This window comes from Manis javanica, chromosome 7 (assembly GCF_040802235.1).
Source record: "Manis javanica isolate MJ-LG chromosome 7, MJ_LKY, whole genome shotgun sequence".
Taxonomy (NCBI): domain Eukaryota; kingdom Metazoa; phylum Chordata; class Mammalia; order Pholidota; family Manidae; genus Manis; species Manis javanica.
In genome coordinates, this window is record NC_133162.1 from 96,101,249 (window position 1) to 96,121,765 (window position 20,517).

General features: G+C 36.7%; 1 protein-coding gene across 16 annotated transcripts in view; it reads right to left on the reverse strand.

Annotated features, from left to right (window-relative positions):
* Positions 1 to 20,517, reverse strand: part of PTPN4 (protein tyrosine phosphatase non-receptor type 4) — a 269,179-nt gene that overhangs the window by 224,699 nt on the left and 23,963 nt on the right. Inside the window, exons 2-3 of one of the 16 annotated variants that reach the window (XM_073241318.1) lie at positions 11,746 to 11,841; positions 9,495 to 9,757 (exon numbers count right to left, since the gene is read on the reverse strand). The exons of 14 other annotated variants lie outside the window; for them this stretch is intronic. The gene's annotated coding sequence lies outside the window, so the exon portion shown is untranslated. The remainder of the gene's footprint in view (positions 1 to 9,494; positions 9,758 to 11,745; positions 11,842 to 20,517) is intronic. One more of the 16 variants, XM_073241319.1, reaches the window with a different exon arrangement.

Genomic DNA, 20,517 nt, shown 5'->3' on the forward strand with positions numbered 1-20,517 from the left:
ATTCCCAGACAAGCAAAAGCAGAGGGAATTTACTTCCCACAAACCACCTCTACAGGGTATTCTAGAGGGACTGTTATAGATGGAAGCACTCCTAAGGCTAATTAGATATCACCAGAGAAAATAAAATCACAGCAAACAAAGCAGACCAACCAAAGACTAAAGCCAAAAAATAAAATCAACTACCCACAAAAGCAGTCAAAAGAAACATAAAAGAGCACAAAATAAAACACCTAACATACAAAGAATGGAGGAGGAGGAATAAGAAGGGAGAGAAATAAAGAATCATCAGACTGTGTTTATAATAGCCCAATAAGCAAGTTAAGTTAGTAAGATAGTAAAGAAGCTAACCTTGAACCTTTGGTAACCACGAATCTAAAGCCTGCAACGGCAGTAAGTACATATCTTTCAATAATCACCATAAAGGTAAATGGTATGAATGCACCAATCAAAAGACACAGAGTAATAGAATGGATAAAAAAGCAAGACCCATCTATATGCTGCTTACAAGAGACTCACCTCAAACCCAAAGACATGCACAAACTAAAAGTCAAGGGATAGAAAAAGATATTTCATGGAAACAACAAAGAGAAAAAAGCAGGTGTTGCAGTACTAGTGTCAGACAAAATAGACTTCAAAACAAAGAAAGGAACAAGAGAAAAAGAAGGACATTACATAATGATAAAAGGGTTAATCCAACAAGAGGAAATAACCATTATAAATATATATGCATCCAATACAGGAGCACCAACATATGTGAAACAAATACTAACAGAATTAAAGGAGGAAACAGAATGCAATGCATTCATTTTAGGAGACTTCAACACACCACTCACTCCAAAGGACAGATCCACCAGACAGAAAAGAAGTAAGGACACACATGCACGGAACAACACACTAGAACAGATGGACCTAACAGACATCTATAGAACTCTACATGCAAAAGCAACAGGATACACATTCTTCTCAAGTGCACATGGAACATTCTCCAGAATAGACCACATACTAGGCCACAAAAAGAGCCTCAGTAAATTAAAAAAGACTGAAATTCTACCAACCAACTTCTCAGACCACAAAAGCATAAAACTAGAAATAAATTGTACAAAGAAAGCAAAAAGGCTCACAAACACATGGAGGCTTAACAACATGCACCTAAATAATCAATGGGTCAACAACCAAAATAAAACACAGATCAAGCAATATACGAAAACAAATGACAACAACAACACAAAGCACCAATTTTTGACATGCCGAAAGCAGTTTTAAGAGGAAAGTATACAGCAATCCAGGCATATTTAAAGAAGGAAGAACAATCCCAAATGAATAGTCTAAAGTCACAATTATTGAAATTGGAAAAAGAAGAACAAATGAGGCCTAACGTCAGCAGAAGGAGGGAAATAATAAAATTCAGAGAAGAAATAAATAAAGTTGAGAAGAATAAAAATAAAATAGAAAAAAATCAATAAAACCAAGAGCTGGTTCTTTGAGAAAATAAACAAAATAGATAAGCCTCTAGCCAGTCTTATTAAGAGAAAAAGAGAATCTACACACATCAACAGAATCAGAAATGAGAAAGGAAAAATCACAACAGACTCCACAGAAATACAAAGAATTACTAGAGAATACTATGAAAACCTATATGCTAACAAGATGGAAAACCTAGAAGAAATGGACAACTTCTTAGAAAAATACAACCTTCCAAGACTGACCAAGGAACAAACAGAAAATCTAAACAGACCAATTATGAAACTGAAGCAATAATCAAAAAACTGCACAAGAGCAAAACCCCTAGGCCAGATGGATTTACCTTGGAATTTTATCAGACATACAGAGAAGACATAATACCCATTCTCCTTAAAGTTTTCCAAAAAATAGAAGAGGAGGGAATACGCCCAAACTCATTCTATGAAGCCAACATGACCCAAACACCAAAACCAGGCAAAGACCCCAACAAAAGAGAAAATTACAAACCAATATCCCTTATGAACATAGATGCAAAAGTACTCAACAAAATATTAGCAAATCAAATTCAAAAATACATCAAGAGGATCATACCCCATGACCAAGTGGGATTCATCTCAGGGATGCAAGGATGGAACAACATTCGAAATCCATCAACATCATCCACCACATAAACAAAAAGGAGGACAAAATCACATGATCAGCTCGATAGACGCTGAGAAAGCATTTGACAAAATTCAATATCCATTCATGATAAAAACTCTCAACAAAATGGGTATAAAGGGCAAGAACCTCAACATAATAAAGGCCATATATGATAAACCCACAGCTAACATCATACTGAACAGCGAGAAGCTGAAAGCTTTTCCTCTAAGATCGGGAACAAGACAGGGATGCCCACTCTCCCCACTGTTATTCAACATAGTACTGGAGGTCCTAGCCATGGCAATTAGACAAAACAAAGAAATACAAGGAACCCAGATTGGTAAAGAAGAACTCAAACTGACACTATTTGCAGGTGACATGATACTGTACATAAAAAACCCTAAAAACTCCACTCCAAAACTACTAGAACTAATATCAGAACTCAGCAAAGTTGCAGAATACAAAAGTAATACAAAGAAACCTGTGGCTTTCCTATACACTAACAATGAACTAACAGAAAGAGAAATTGGGAAAACAATTCCATTCACAATTGCATCAAAAAGAAAAAAATACCTAGGAATAAACCTAACCAAGGAAGTGAAAGACCTATACCCTGAAAACTGTAAGACACTCTTAAGAGAAATTAAAGAGGACACTAACAAATGGAAACTTATCCCATGCCCTTGGCTAGGAAGAATTAATATTGTCAAAATGGCCATCCTGCCCGAAGCAAGCTATAGATTCAATGCAATTCCTATCAAATTACCAACAACACTCTTCAAGAAACTGGAACAAATAGTTCAAAAATTCATATAGAACCACCTAATAACCCAAATACTCAAAGCAATCCTGAGAAGGAAGAATAAGGTGAGGAGGATTTCACCCCCCAACTTCAAGCTCTACTACAAAGCCACAGTAATCAAGACAATTTGGTACTGGCACAAGAACAGAGCCACAGACCAGTAGAACAGAATAGAGACTCCAGACATTAACCCAAACATATATGGTCAATTAATATATGATAAAGGAGCCATGAACATACAATGGGGAAATGACAGCCTCTTCAACAGTTGGTGTTGGCAAAACTGGACAGCTACATGTAAGAGAATGAAACTGGATCATTGTCTAACCCCATACACAAAAGTAAATTTGAAATGGATCAAAGACCTGAATGTAAGTCACAAAACCATAAAACTCTTAGAAAAAAACATAGACAAAAGCTCTTGGACATAAACATGAGTGACTTCTTCATGAGCATATCTCCCCGGGCAAGGAAAACAAAAGCAAAAATGAACAGGTGAGACTATATCAAGCTGAAAAGCTTCTGTACTGCAAAGGACACCACCAATAGAACAAAAAGGCTTCCTACAGTATGGGAGAATATATTTATAAATGAGAGATCCAATAAAGGGTTGACATCCAAAATATATAAAGAGCTCACACACCTCAACAAACAAAAAGCGAACAATCCAATTAAAAAATGGGCAGAGGAGCGGAACAGACAGTTCTCCAAAGAAGAAATTCAGATGGCCAACAGACACATGAAAAGATGCTCCACATCGCTAGTTATCAGAGAAATGCAAATTAAAACCACAATGAGATATCACCTCACACCAGTAAGGATCGCCACCATCCAAAAGACAAACAACAACAAATGTTGGCGAGGTTGCGGAGAAAGGGGAACCCTCCTACACTGCTGGTGGGAATGCAGATTTGTTCAACCATTGTGGAAAGCAGTATGGAGATTCCTCAAAAAGCTCAAAATAGAAATACCATTTGACCCAGGAATTCCACTTCTAGGAACTTACCCTAAGAATGCAGCAGCCCAATTTGAAAAAGACAGATGCACCCCTATGTTTATTGCAACATTATTTACAATAGCCAAGAAATGGAAGCAACCTAAGTGCCCATCAATATATGAATGGATAAAGATGTGATATATATACACAATGGACAGCTATAAGAAGAAAACAGATACTACCATTTGCAACAGCATGGATGGAGCTAGAGAGTATTATGCTCAGTGAAGTAAGCCAGGCAGAGAAAGACAAGTACCAAATGATTTCCCTCATATGTGGAGTACAAGAGCAAAGAAAAAACTGGAGGAACAAAACAGCAGCAGAATCACAGAACCCAAGAATGGGCTAACAGTTACCAAAGGGAAAGGGACTCGGGAGGATGGGTGGGAAGGGAGGGATAAGGCGGGGGGCAGAAGAAAGGAGGTACCACAATTAGCATGTATAATGTGGGGGTGAGGCAGGGGGTGGGCTGTGCAACACAGAGAACACAAGTAGTGAGTCTATAGCATCTTACTACACTGATGGACAGTGACTGTAATGGGGTTTGTTGGGGGGACTTGGTGAAGGGGGTAGCCTAGTAAACATAATGTTCCTCATGTAATTGTAGATTAATCATACCAAAATAAAATTTAAAAAAACCAATTAGCATGAAAAAAAAAATACCAGTGTCGACTATTTAATATTGCAGCTGCTGGAAGTAGCAGTAACAGTTAAGGTAAAAAAAGATGACCAAAAACAAAAAAAAGAAAATGTGGGGAGAGCTCCAAAAAGGACTCTGAAAAGCTCCAACATATGCCTGGGAATCCAGAAAAACATCAGCATGTGAGAACTATGCACATGCCAGGGAAAAGAGATGAAAAAGCCTGATCTCTCCCTTCTTCCTAATCTTAAGGCTCTGCAAAACCAGGAAATGAAGACTAAAGCAGAGCTGTAAAATGGTGGAGTACTGAAAGCCCCCTCAGCTTAGGTTGGAAGCTTTACTGGTTTAAGGTATCTAAGGTAATCTCTGTCCAATCATTAGCTGACCACTAAGTTAACTGAACAAAGATATTGGGGGGGGGGGTGCAACACAATGACCTAGCAATACTGACTTTAAAAAATTAGTTGAGGAAGGAGGCAAACAAAGTAAGCACTAAGCAATAAAAAAAAAAGAAAGAGCAAGAATAAAAGACCCAGGGAGGAAGGAATCATCTGATTTCTGGAGTTGATAAAACTTATTATTTTAAAAGTACAGAATTCAACATGCAAGAAGTTTTAAACTGTAAAAACAAAACAAAGAAAAAGCAGGATAATATGACCCACATACAGGTGACAGAAAAAGGGAGGAGGGCTGTTCAACAGAAACTGTCACTGAGAAAGCCCAGATACTGGACTTAATAAAGAGCCAGTATTACAAATATGCTCAACACATAAAATAATTGATGAATATATATCTAAAAGAAAGCACGAGAACAGTATCACACAAATAGAGAACACAAATGAAAAGACAAACTACTTTTTAAATGAGAATTCTGTACTTGAAAATCAAGTAAAAAATAAAAAATTCAATAGAAGGGCTCAAGAGCAGATTTGAGTGAACATGGAAGATAAGTCAAATGAGAATACCTAGATAGAAGAACAGAAAAAATAAAGAATGGAGAAAAATGAACAAGAGTCTGAGAACTCAGAGACAGCAACAAGCATACCAACATACTCATAATGGAAGTCTCAAAATGACCACCATCAACAACTAGCTGGGGCCACAATGGAAGTTAAAGTCCACAGTAATGCCCAAATAAACCATTACACCATACTATGTCTACTACATAAAAGCATTAACAAGTATTCCTCAAATACATAGGAGTTAAATTAGTATGCAGATAAAAGTACCCAATAAAACTGTCATTGAGGACTAAGGTCAATAGTGCTTCTCAATGAAAGCTATCTGTTCCCCAATTTTTTCAATTTCCCATCCATCACTGACTGTGGCAGACAACACTTTTTGAAATGGCAGCAGCAACATTTCTACGATTTTGCCACTCCATCAAAAGGTGGAGTCTGTGTCTCCAACCTCATCACTCTAGGAATACCTCTGTGGCTCCCTCAGTGTGTAGTGCAGCAGAAATGACACATAGACTGCTAAGAGTAGGTCATAAGAGGAGAAAGAGTTTTTACTGGGCTTTATCTAAGGACACTATCCTGGGAACCCAGTCATCAATCTCTGATGAAGCCCAGACCACACATGGAAAGGAACTCAGGTCCCCAGCCCTCAGCCCTGGCAGAGTTCCCAGCTGACAGCCAACATCAAGATGCCTGCTATGTGAGTGAACAGACTTCAGTCAAGCTACTCAGCTGCCTCTGCACAGAGGAGATGCAAGTCTTCCCTCCAAGCCCTGATCAAATTACAGATTTGTTAACAAAATAAGTGACTGCTGTTATTTTAAACCACTAAGTTTTGGGATGACACATTTTATAACAATAGGTACTTACAAGAACACAGACCAATATGATCCCTTTGCAGATACAGTAAAAGTGATGAGAAAATGAAAATTTTAAAAGACATACCAAACATTAACTCCAATCATATTTAGATTTAGCAGAAATCAAATTCTCTGCCAATTGTTATGAGACTTTCTAAATACTTACTCTCAGTTACTGTACTTACCTCCTTGATGGATCAGTCCACAGACGATCCTCTGGGTATCACTGTTTAGGCTACGTTAAGGGTAGAAAAGAATCTACCTGGAGTGGTACTAAAACATCTAGAAATATGGCAAGGAAAGGAAGTACTCAACTAAGCAACCATTATACTAAATTCTCATTAAGAGTAAAGGTTTCCTGATTACAACACCATGAAGATGGATGGATCCATTTATCAAGATGGGAGCCATTATATTACAGTATTCTACACTTAATTCTCCTTTACTTAGATATCATATTCACCATGAAAGCTTCTCATCTCTTATTCTCTCTCTCCTCCTCTTCCTCCTTCTCTCTCTCATGCACATACACAGGGAAGATAACAAAATTTTAACCTTTTTCTAGCTTTATTAAGATATAATTGACATATAACATTGTGTAACTTTAAGGTATACAATGAGATGATATATAAACCCATACATACTGCAAAAAGATTATCACAATAAGGTTAGTTAATACATGCATCACCTCACATAATCACAATTCTTTTTTGTTGTGAGAACATTTAAGATCTACTCTTTGAGCAACTTCTACTGTAAATGGGATTGTTTTTTCTTTTTCAGTTATTTCGTTGTTAGTGTATAGAAATGCAATTGACTTTGGCGTATTGATTTTGTATCTTGCAACTTTACTAAACTTATTTATTATGACAGTTTTCTGACAGTCTTTAGGGTTTTCTATATAAAAGATTATATCATCTACAGAGACCATTTTACTTCATCATTTCCCATTTGGATGCCTTGATTTTTTTTTCTTGCCTAACTGCTCTGGCTAGGACTTCCAGTGCTATATGAAAGCAGATACCTTATCTTGTTCTTAGTTTCAGAGGAAAAGCTTTCAGCTTTTCACCACTGAATATGTTAGCTGTGTGTTTGTCATATATGGCGCCTTTGGTATGTTGAGGTCTGTTCCTCCTATACCTAATTTTTTTCATGCTTTCATCAGAAAAAGGTGATATATTTTGTCAAGCACTGTGCTCCATCTATTCAGATCATATAATTATTATCCTTTATTGTATGAATGTAGTGTATCATATTGATTGATCTGCATGTTAAACAATCCTTGCATTCTATGGATAAATTCTATTTGATTAAGGCATGATCATTTTAATGTGCTCTTGAATTCCATTTAAGAGAATTTTTGCATTAAAATCATCAGGGATATTGACCTGTACTTTTCTTATAGTGTCCTTACCTGGCTTTGGTATAGGGTATTGCTGGCCTTGTAGAATGAGTCTGGGAGTCTTCCCTCCCCCTTTTGGGGGGAAGACTTTAAGAAGGACTGGTATTAATTCTTCTTTAAATGTTTCAGAGGACTCACCAGTGAAGTCATTTGATCCTGGGATTTTCTGTGTTGGGAGTGTTTGATTATTGATCCAATATCCTTAGTTGTTATTGGACTGTTCAGGTTTTCTATTTCTTTATGATTCAGTCTTGGTATGTTGTACATTTCTAGGAATTTATCTTCTCCTTCTAGGCTATTGTTATTCAATTTGTTGGTACATAATTGTTCACAGAAGCCTCTTATGTTCCTTTGAATGCCTGTGGTGTCAGTTGAAATACCTCCTCTTTCATTTATAATTTTGCTTGAGTTCTCTTTTTTTCTTGGTCAGTCTAGCTAAAGGTTTGTCAGTTTTGTTTATTTTTTTCAAAAAACGACCTCTTAGTTTCACTGATTTTTCTATTGTCTTTCTATTATTCATTTCATTTATTCCAGCTCTTACTGCTATTATTTCCTTCCTGCAGCTAACTCTGACCTTAGTTTGTTCTCCTTTTTCTAATTCCTTGAGATGTAAAGTTATGTTGTTTACTTGAGATCTTTCTTTTTTCCAATGTAGGCATTTATCACTAAAAATGTTAACAACAATTGATTCTCAATGTAAGAAAAAAATGTTCATTGTATGTATTATTCTTTAACTTTTTCTGTTTGAAAATTTTTATAATGCAATTGAGAAAAAACTTAAAATATAAGCTTCATAACATGGGCATAGATATACTATTTATATTTTCCATGGAACCCAAAGTGATATATATAATGTGTGTGTGTACACACACAAAATACATTTAAAATTCCACTATACCATTAATTTAACCTGAAACTAGCATATTACCAATTAATAAAGCATTTCAGCAATAGTTTTACCTGCATACTTATTAGTCATATAGTCTTTATGGATGGTCTGTATTTCTGACACATGTGTGCATCAGAATCACCAAGGAACTTTTGAAAAATGTAGATTTCTGGAATCCAACTCCAGAAATTCTAAGGAAATAACACTTTAACAAGTCCTGCGAGTAATTTTGATATGGGTGATCCATAGCCATAGTTTGCCAAACACTAATGTAAGGAAGGCACTGGTTCTCAGTTGGGGGTGATTCAGTTCTACAGGGAACATATGGTGGTATATGGGAAGATTTTTGGTTGTCATAACTATGGGAAAGGGAGAGAAGTGCTACTGGCATCTAGTGGGTAGATCCCAGGCATGATGCTAAACATCACAAAACAGACAGGGTACCACCTTCCTCCCCCTACTTCACCCCCCCACACACAACACAACAAAGACTTGCTTGGCCCCAAAATGTCAACAACGCCAAAGTAAAAACACTTTGATCTAGATAATCCTTTAAAAAGAAATTATAAAAGGAAGTTTAGTGATGTCTTTTTTCCTCAATATAGTAGAGAAATAGAAGAAAATTGAAAAGATAGGGAATCAAGACTGACATTACTAGAATCTGACTTATGTTGTTGGTTTTTTTCATGACACATATATTCCTCTCATCAAGAATTAGCTAATCAATGTCACTTCTCTTGAACTGGGGGTGACTTAGGACTTGTGAATGTTTTGACCAACAGAATATAGTACACGTAACAGTATAAATCTTCTGGAATACCTGGCTCTCCTGGAACACTCACCTCAGGATGCTTCCTTTCAAAACCCAGCTAATTTGCTATGAGAAGTCCAAGCCATATAAAGTGACATACATAGGTGCTCTGATCAACAATTATAGCTGAGCTCATCCTTTTGTCACTAGACATTTGAAGAAGCAATTTTGGAAGTGGATCCTCCAGCATCAAGAGTTCCAACCCTCAACCATTCCCAGTTGAGCAAGAAGACATTGTGGAGCAGAAAAAAGCCATTATTCCTTTGCTCTGTGTGAACTGCTCACTCAGAGAGTCTGTAACAATAAAAAAACGGTGATCGTTTTATGATTCTAAGTGTTGGAATTGTTTGTTACACAGCAATACTACCTGGAATATCTAACATTCTGTCATTTAACCCTTAAAGTCAGTTATTTTAATCCTCTCAGAAGGATTAAGTAGTTTGCCCAAGGATACAGAGCAAAAATGATAAGAGTAGTATTTGAATCCAAGTCAGTCTAATCTCAAAGACAATACTATTTCTGCTATATCATAATGAAATGACTTCTACTTCCTCATACTAAGAGTCTTACTGATTGTTCTTTACAAAGTCAACCAAGGTAGCACCTAAATTAATTGATGACATCATTGAAAGAGAATCACCACAATCTGTGAATTTTGCAAATCTTCTATCTGATCCATTGCACTTTATTCTTTCCTCAATTTCCACCTAAACATCACCTCTAGAAAAGTCGATGGGAAAAGAAATCACAATCACTGTGCCACAGTAAGAGCAGAGAATTAACTCACTGCTCATGTGCACTGGTGATATTAATAGAAAAAGGATTACAAGTAGACTGAGAATCAATAGCAGAGTTTTGTTGTTTTTATTTTGGCTATTTTATTTATAGGCTATTCTTTCCAGTCTCTCCCAATTGCTTCCCCAAATCAAGTTCCTAAGTCATTGTCCATATGGGACACTTCCTGCAAAAAACGAATGAATGGAAATGAATGCAAATGAATGGGCAAAGCAGCAAACATAGAGCACCCATTCAGCAAATTATCAAGTTCTTAAAATACAAATATGTCTATATTACTACGCTGCATTTCATATGAAATTTTAGCGAAAGGGTTTCAGAGCCCAAGACAGATTCTGTAACAATGCTGTTACATTAGTAAACCTGGTAAACCACTGACTCACTGTAGATTTTTACATTCTAATTCTGTTACCATCTAGCTCTGATTTACCTTGGGACAGTAACTTTATCTGTTCATGTAATGTTCACAATTTCATGATGCTATGAAATATTCTTTCTTTGACTTTTTTCAACCATTCAGAAATATAAAAATCAGTCTTAGGTCATAGGTCATATAAAAACAGGTAACAGGTCAGATTTAACCAGCAGACCAGTTTGACACCTGTTTATGACTATATAACCAGAGCACAATGTATTTTGAGGATAAATTAAAAGAAATGTTAAAAAAAAAACCTTGAACTTATTAGTAACTTTGTTATTGGTAGTGGTCTTGAGGCAGCATTCTGATACTATTTTGTGTGTACTATATGACTGAACAAATTAATAAATACACTAATGATGCTGGGAATCAGGGGTCTTACTATAGTAGACAGGTGGTCAGATACAGCATGGGAGAAGACTGTTGTGTTGGATTGGAGTTAGAGAAAGTGTTATGATCTCATTTTTAAAATACAGGTATTTCTGTCCATTCTATTAGGACCTCGAAACAAAAAAGATTCCAGTAACACTGAACATGCCTAATGCCATACATACTATTTCACACTAAAAGGAATCAGGACTCCTTGGGTGAAACGGTTTATTCCAAAGCTGGGGCAAGGAAAATACAAGGTCAGGCTAAATATCTTAGGTCAGTAAGTAAAGATGTCCTCAAAATTTGATGGGAACAAACCAAAGGACATTAAGAAGCAGTTTAAAGGCACTCCCATCGGCCAAATGAGACAATTAAGATTTCAAAATAAATAACAAGAATAGGTAATACTCTGAATAAAACAAGAATCCATAGGTCTGACTGATACTATTTTTTTTTATGTAAAGGAGAATAACTCTTCTTTGTAGAATACTGTCAAATGATAAATGAATGTATAAGGAATAACAAAGACAGAAAAATGTCATAGTTTACAACTACCATAACTGTTTCAGGCAAGTATCATCAACAAATGCTAAAATCACTGAGTTAAAGTTTTGGGGGGAACTACACACATACCTAAAATACATAATCTTAAAGTATCACTCCACAGATTATTTATTAATTACAAAGGAATAGGTACCTTTACAAGGGAGAAATCAGTCAAATTCTGTCTTAACCAAGTGATCATATTTGACACCACCAAATGTCACAGGCACCATGATGTTACACACTGAATCTAATTATGAAAAAAATAAAATTAAAATAATCAGACAAATTCAAGTTGAGGGATACGTTACAGAACAACTGACCTGGATTCTTCAAAAATGTGAGGGAGATGTGTAAGTGAAGAAGTGAAGAGATACGGAAGACTGGGGAAGTGGTACAGATTAAAAGAGACATTAACAACCAAAAGCAGTGTGTCGTCCTTCACCCAGTCATAGATGGGTGGGGGTGTGTGGAATAAAGGACTTGTTTGGACAAATGGAGAAATCTGAATATGAACTCTATTTCAGATTACAGATTACAGTAATTAGACAATGCTAAATTTCCTGAGTGTGATCATGTGGTTATGTAGGAGAATATGTTTATTCCTAGAAGATGCATGTTTGCATGCTGAAGCATTTAGGAATAAACTGTTATGATCATGATGTCTGCAATTTTCAAACATTATACTGATCTGGATACATTATATTGATCTGGATTGTCTAAATGCTTTCCATCTCAAGTCACCTCCAATTATAGATATAACATTTAATTGTATTGCTAGCAACTTGTTTATATACAAGAATACACTTAAAATTCATGTTTTTATAAAAAACGAGAGAAGCTCTTAATTAACAATTGTTTAACAAACAAAAAGGCAAGATACAAATTACACTAATAATAAAATGAGGTTAACAAAGAGTCCTGGATTACTACAAAGACTCACCACAGGATGGTAATCATTTGAAATGGGGGCAAGGTACAAGCGCAAATACCTACCACCAAAGTTTTTAAGGGCATTTCTTTGACTCTGCCCCCTATTCCTCCAATACTCAAAAGTCTTCCTTCTTCCCTTTCTGACCAAGTTTCTTAGAGATGTCTAGCCTATATTCAATATATATCTAGTTGCCTCAATTGAGTTTCTTACTACACCCCTCTACTCTTTTGCTAAGATAATGAATTTCAAACTTTAATATACCTCAGAAAAACCATACCAGCATTTAAGCAGACTTCCTATGTGACCACCTCTACAATCCTCACCCACTCTTCTAAGAATCTATAAGGTCTAAGATGAAATCTGAGGAATTGATGTTTTTAGTCACTACCCCCATTTGATTCTGATAGTGGTGATCAGCCTGAACACATCTGAAAACCAACTAGTTAAGGTCACAATAACTTTCCAATAGTCAAATTTAAACCACTTTTGAGCTTATCTCTTTCTCTCCACAGCATCTGAACCTTCCTGAAACTCCTTCCCTCATCACCTTCTACCACACAACTAGATTATCCTCTTGCTCTCACCACCATTCAGTCTTCTTCACTGGCTTCTTCACTTCTGAGAGCCCTTAACCCTTAAATGATGGTGAGCGGAAGCTGTCAATTCCCTCCTCCTAACTTTACACACACTCAAAAGCAGTAAAAGTCATACTCACTGCTTCAACTACCACCTATACTACCCTAAATCCTGACACTTTGAATTTCCGAAGTATTTCAGGTAGTCAGAGGCTATGCAGTATAGCAGGGAATAAAGATGCTTCAGCATAATTGTGCAAATCTGAATTCAAAATATTTGCTGTTATTTACATAGTAACATGTCCAAAGTCACATACATTTCTGAATTTCTACCTTGTTCTCCTTTAAAACTGGGGATAAGACCTTCCTAAGAAGTTTTTGTTAAACAAGGAAAATAAAAAGATTAAATGAGAATTTATCTTCCTTTCCTAGCATGCCCTGAGGACCAGGTGCCATTGGCCTCAAAGGTGGCAAGCAAGAGATAACTAGCACAGCGTTGGAAGATGGGCACATACAAGGGAATTGAGCAAATAAGTGAATATACTGAAGATAATGGGATACTGAAGATAATTTCTCACCACTTGTCTTGCCAATGCGTTTCAGCCCCAGGCAAGTTCACTATGGATTCAATGTGACCAAAGAAATGACAGTAGAACGTTCTTAGGGTGAAAGGGTAATACCCAACTTTATTTCCACAGTGGCAGGTCAATCACTCAAATCTCATTCACTCAGAGGAAGTCTGCACGCAGCAAGCTGTACTCTGCCTCTGGGCCTCTCGGCCTGCACAGCTGTCCTCTGGGTCTTCTGGCCCACACAGCCATCCTCTGGGCCTCTGTCCTCGGTGCTGCCACCACTCCATCCTCTGCTCTGCTCTCCTGCAGCCATGCCACCATGTCACCCAGAGCACTGGGCAGAGCTCTTTATATTATATGCAGTCATAGCAACATATTGCCTACATGTGTACAGTGAGCTAGTCAACAGGGGCAGGTGAGAATCCTGGCCACAGGAACCTTCATTTTATCCACACCACTGGGAAGCAATTTACAAATACAGAAAAGAGGAAGACTAGAAAGAACCCAGAGGTGCTGGAAGGGAAGTGGACGCACCAGTGTGAACTTTTTAGGTATACATACACAGATATAGAAAAAGATTCATATGTGTACATATATACATATATTTTGCAGCTTTTTTCTCCCTAGAAGGGAAGACACCTTAGCAGAAATGAGCATTAGCCTCCAAAGCTTGGTTTCTTCAGACCATCTCCAGTAAATGAAATCAGGATTCCTTGGAAAAATACATGATTCCAGAGCAGGAACAGGAAAAACACAAAATGAACCTGGAACATCTTGTGCCAGGAAGTAATAAGGGAATATTCAAAGGTTGCGGATGTGCCAAAAAGACAGAGCTATCCACTAACCAAATCTAGGATGATTTAAGAACCAAAGTAAAATTTAAAAGAATAATAACTAATAAAACCCACTGAATAGAAGTGAGTACATACTGATATAAATAAGTAAATGAATAAATAAATGCATGGGGAAGAAAGGAAACATCCATTTTCAATACAAAATCAACCAATAAGTGCACATAGCAACCTTTATAAAGTGACTGATTTAGGCAAAGGTCACCAAAGGCTTGTAGGCATAAGTCTGATAAGGAACAGGATATTACAGTTTTACAGATCTTTTCACACAAAAGAGTTACCAAATACAAAAGGAAAAAAGATGACTTTATGGTAGGGAAACCCAGCAGACATGAACTTAACAAGGTGTTTAAGATTAAACATCACCAGTGGGGGGACAATACTCTATACCTCCTAGTCATTCACTAAGAATAGCACATCACATCTATGGTATTCTTGCCAAAGATGCATTCAGTCTGCACATGAACAACCACTGGATGGACTGAAGCTAAGTAACACCTTACAGAATAAAAAAATTCAAGGTCATAAAAAACAGAGCAATATTGAGGAATTGTTCCAAACTGAAAGAGAGTAGAGACATGAAAAATAAATCCAATGGCCCTAAATTTGATGCTGGACCAAAAAGGAGAGAGATACTACACAGTTGGAAATTTTTGAATGGTATCTAGGTATTTGGAAGTAGTGTTGCATCACTGTTGGTTTCCTGATTTGGTGGTTATGTTAGAGACTGTCCATGTTTTGGTAACTACACATTAGATTATTCAGGAGTGATGGGCATCATGTCTGCAACTTGTTCTCAAATGTTTTAGGAAGTCTAATGACATTAGAAATGGTGCATTATGAGATGGCTGGAAGTAGGGATGAAAATAGGAGCCCAGAAATGAGATGACTAAGTAGTGTCACTGGAATTTGAAAATCGAAGTAAGATACAATAAAAAGAGGGAAAGAGTTGAAGAGGATGTCAAGGTTCCTTTTTGAGACATATGGAAGGCGAAAATCTCAACTGAGCCCACTTCACTGAGGTCAAGCACAAGATGTTATAGTTATAGGCTTATCTGTGTATACACACAGTATATGTAGTAAGTACAATGTAAAAAATTGGTTGAAATACATCTGTGGGGACAGGGGGTTTATGGGAAATCACAGCACCTTCTCTTAATTTTGCAGTGAACCTAAAAGTTTTACTATAAAAATAAATGTTTTTAAGTTGCAAGAATGTTTCCAGAAGAAAATATGGTTCAAGGGGATTCAGAGCTCTTTGTTCTGTTTTTGCAACTTCTCTGTAGGTTTGAAATTATTTCAAAATAAACTAATTTTAAATATTCATTAAGAACTCATGACAACCGCTATGCCTATCAAAAACCCTGGCTCACTAAAAGTAATGAATGAAAATTATTTGACCTTCCCTTCCCAGTTGCTCAGAGAAGAAATTTCAGCACTGTCAACTCTTTTCCTCTGTCCCATATATCCAAATGAACTCTCAGTCAGTGAAACTACTTAGTCAGTTTTCAGTTCTAGTCCCACATCCTCGTCTTCATTTCCCCATTTCCAGCTCCAATCATCCCTCACCTGTACCACAGTAAAAGGATCCTAACTAGTCTCTCTACTCCATTTCTAACCTCATCTTTAAACCATCAAGAAGTCAGGAGTAATCTTTCAAAACTTGTGTCTAATTTTATCATTCCCCATTTAAACACCTATAAATTCTCCCCAATGTAAATGCTGAGCTCCCAAGAGGCAGACTAAACACTTGTATAGGGCACTAGCAATACAGAAGAACCAAAAAAGGTATTTCACATATACACACAATATAATTAGGTAGTAATTACTGGTGGGGAGAGGAAGGGAAGAATGGGAAGGAAAAGGGTGGACTCTGATTTGACCTCCTTTATTCTTATTTTAGGATTTGATATTGGTGTTTTGATTACATAGTGGGAATGCCAAGGGTGAATAACTACCATAAACTTTCTAACACTTAGAACCTCTAAACCAATCCTTTTCCCAACTTGGCACCAAAGAAAATAATTTTTGACTACACTGTGACAAGCCAAGGAGTCAAGCTCAAAAGAAACCATCCTGGGAGCTCCAATATGCCCTGATCCCATAGGCTAGTGAGTTACTATCTTGCTCCCTGGTACACTGGTAAACAATTCATGGCACACCATATGAGAAGCTCTGTTCTGAAGTTCTTAATACAATCTCAATAAGTCAAACAAGGAGCCTTACAAGGTTTCATCTCCTGCCACAGTGAACAAATATGTCTAAGCACACAAATTCGCACACAAAATCAGGCACCAACATCATCTCACAGACAGAGACAGACATGCTCAAGACAACTTGGATTTCTCCACATGATGCATCTTTTCATACTTCTGACTTCCTGTACTTGCTGTTCTCTCTACCCAGATCAATTCCATCCCATCCTCCAAGACATTGCTCAAATGACACTTCTCATTTTCCCCATATCTTATAACACTTGTCCCTCTGAAGTAATTGTCGACATGAGCTCTACCATAAAATTTGAGCTCAAGAACATCATGTCTTATTTTATACCAATGATCTCTATATCAAATGTTTGTGTAAAATATAAATCTTCACTGCATCATACCCCAATAAACCAATTTTTTCAAAATAATTTAATTATAAACAATGATGTATGATTTTACAACCAAATTAGCATTTTTTCCAAAAGAAGAATTCCCAGTTTTCTGTAGGAGAAAGATTTGGCATAGAAATATTCACACCACTAGACCATTATCCCAGTCCTAGGGTTTTAAAGAAACAAGTAAGCCATAAGCACAAATACACTTAGTGCAGATTTTAACAGGAGAAATCTAAGAAACAACCAAAATATTTAACAGAAGGTATATGACCACACAATTACTGATTGATAAAATCATCTAAATTTCTAAGCAACTGTAAATTATACTCATGACAATGGGAATGAGAAAATAGTACCAGCTACCATTTATAGATCATTTCTTCTTCCTAAAGAATAGTGCTACATTCCTGTCAAAATACCAATGGCATTCTTCTATGAACTAGAGCAAATAGTTCTAAAATTCATAAGGAACCACAAAAGACTCTGAATAGCCAAAGCACTCCTGGAAGAATAAAGTGGGGGGATTATGCTCCCCGACTTCAAACTCTACTACAAAGCCACAGTAATCAAGACAATTTAGTACTGGCACAAGATCCATAGATCAATGCAACAGAATAAAGAGCCCACATATAAGCCCAAGCATATATGGTCAGTTAATATACAACAGAGGAGCCATGGATTTACAACGGGGAAATGACAGCCTCTTCAACAACTGGTGTTAGGAAAACTGGACAGCTACATGTAAAAGAATGAAACTGGATTATTGTCCAAATACATACACAAAAGTAAACTCAAAATGGATCAAAGACCTGAATGTAAGTCATGAAACCATAAAACTCTTAGAAGAAAACATAACCAAAAATCTCTTAAATATAAACATGAGCAACTTTGTCCTGAACGTATCTCCTCGGGCAAGGGAAACAAAAGCAAAACTGAACAAATGGGACTACGTCAAGCTAAAAATCTTCTGTACAGCAAAGGACACCATCAGTAGAACAAAAAGGCATCCTACACTATGGGAGAATATATTTGGAAATGACATATCTGACAAGGGTTTAACATCCAAAATATATAAAGAACTCACATGCCTCAACACCCAAAGAGCAAATCACCCTATTAAAAAATGTGCGGAGGATATGAACAGACACTTCTCCAAAGAAGAAATTCAGATGGCCAATAGGCACATGAAGAGATGATCCACATCACTAATTATCACAGAAATGGAAATTAAAACCACAATGAGATACCACCTCACACCAGTTAGGATTGTCAACATCGAAAAGACTAGGAACAACCAATGCTGGCAAGGATGTGGAGAAAGGGGAACCCTCCTACATTGCTGGTGGAAATGTAAATTAGTTCAACCATTGTGGAAAACAGTATGAAGGTTCCTCAAAAAACTAATAATAGAAATACCATTTGACCCAGGAATTCCACTCCTAGGAATTTAGCCAAAGAAAACAACTTCTCAGATTCAAAAAGACATATGCACCCCTATGTTTACTGCAGCACTATTTATAATAGCCAAGATATGGAAGCAACCGAAGTGTCCATCAATAGATTAACTGATAAAGAAGATGTGGTACATATACATAATGGAATACTATTCAGCCATAAGAAAACAAATCCTACCATTTACAACAACATGGACAGAGCTGGAGGATATTATGCTCAATGAAATAAGCCAGGTGGAGAAAGACAAGTACCAAATGATTTCACTCATTTGTGGAGTGTAACAACGAAGCAAAACTGAAGGAACAAAACAGCAGCAGACTCACAGACTCCAAGGGACTAGTGGTTACCAAAGGGGAGGGGTGGGGAAGGGTGGGTGAGAAGGAAAGGAGAAGGGGATTGAGGGGTATTATGATTAGTATACACATGGTGTGGGGGGGATCATGAGGAAGACAGTGTAGCACAGAGAAGACAATAGTGACTGTAGCATCTTATTACACTGATGGACAGTGACTGCAATGGGGTATGGGCGGACTTGATAATATGCATGAATATAGTAACCACATGTTTTTCATGTAAAACCTTCATAAGAGTGTATATCAATACCTTAATAAAAAATAGTAATAATAATAAAATAAATAAATATGTCCTTACCATTTAAAAAAGAATAATGCTACATGTTTTATATATATTATCCAAGTCCTCACAACAATTCAAGGCCAAGTATTATCATCCTAATTTCACAGACAAGAAGTAGGCTCAAAGGTATATAATTTGCCCAAGGGTTTTGAGACCAGTTTCCAATCCAGTTGAATGTTCCAAAGTCTGTCATATTTTCCCCACATTGCTCTGCTTCCACTATGCTGTTTCCAATTTATTAAACCCAAAATTGTATCTCTACGTTACTCTATAAAAAAGAAATACAGGTAACCACCTGAAAGGAAACAAAAATATCTACTAGAGTGGTGATTGTGAATAAGGGTAAATGTTGTCATATTATTTAACATTTTGTAAAAATTAGCAGCTTTTCAAAGCAGAATCACTGAAAATGGACTAAATTCATGAGGCAATACAAAAGAAACAACCCCCACTTAAAATTTTTTTCACATTTAAGGACACAGAATGGGTAATAAAAAACTTAAGAAGGATGTAGTCAACTAACTATATCTAAACAATCATGTATTAGCCCACAGTACTTATAACCAGGATTCAAAGTCTCATCATTACGACTAGATTAAGCAGCGTTCCTCCAGAAAAAGGTGTATTTTTTAGGAAGACTTAAGAGGAGGTACATGGATTTAGACAGCCATGTTTAAACTGAAGAAACAAGGTAACAGGAAAAACAAGAATGTTTTCTTTTTAAGCAAGAATGAGAAACCAGGGTTAGTGAAATGCAGCTGGTAGAAAGCCTTCAAGGTCAAGCAGCTAAGTCTGGAATTAATTTGATAAGCAACGGGGAACTGTAATATACAGTAGTCCCTTATCTACTTGTGGGTAGTTCCCACCCAGTGGATGCCTGAAACCACAGACAGTACCAAACCCTACATATACTATGGCTTTTCCTATACACATATAGCTAAGATAGTGTAATTTATAAGTTAGGCACAGTAAGAGATTAACAACAACAATTAATAGTGAAATAGAATGACTGTAACAATACACTATCATAAAAGTTATGTGAATATGTCTCTCTCTCTCTCAATGTATCTTATTGTACTGTACTCACCCTCTTGTGAAGAGATAAAGTGAAGGGGACGACATAGGAATTGTAATGTAGCCTTAGACCTGATTATATGTCAGGAGGATCATCTGCTTATGCACCATACTTAAAATGAAATCCCAGACAACAAAACTGCAGACAAGGGAGAACTACTGTATTCTTAAATGGGAAGGCGGCTTACTAAAATACAGTTTTAAAAGATTCAAACTTGTTCCAAGGA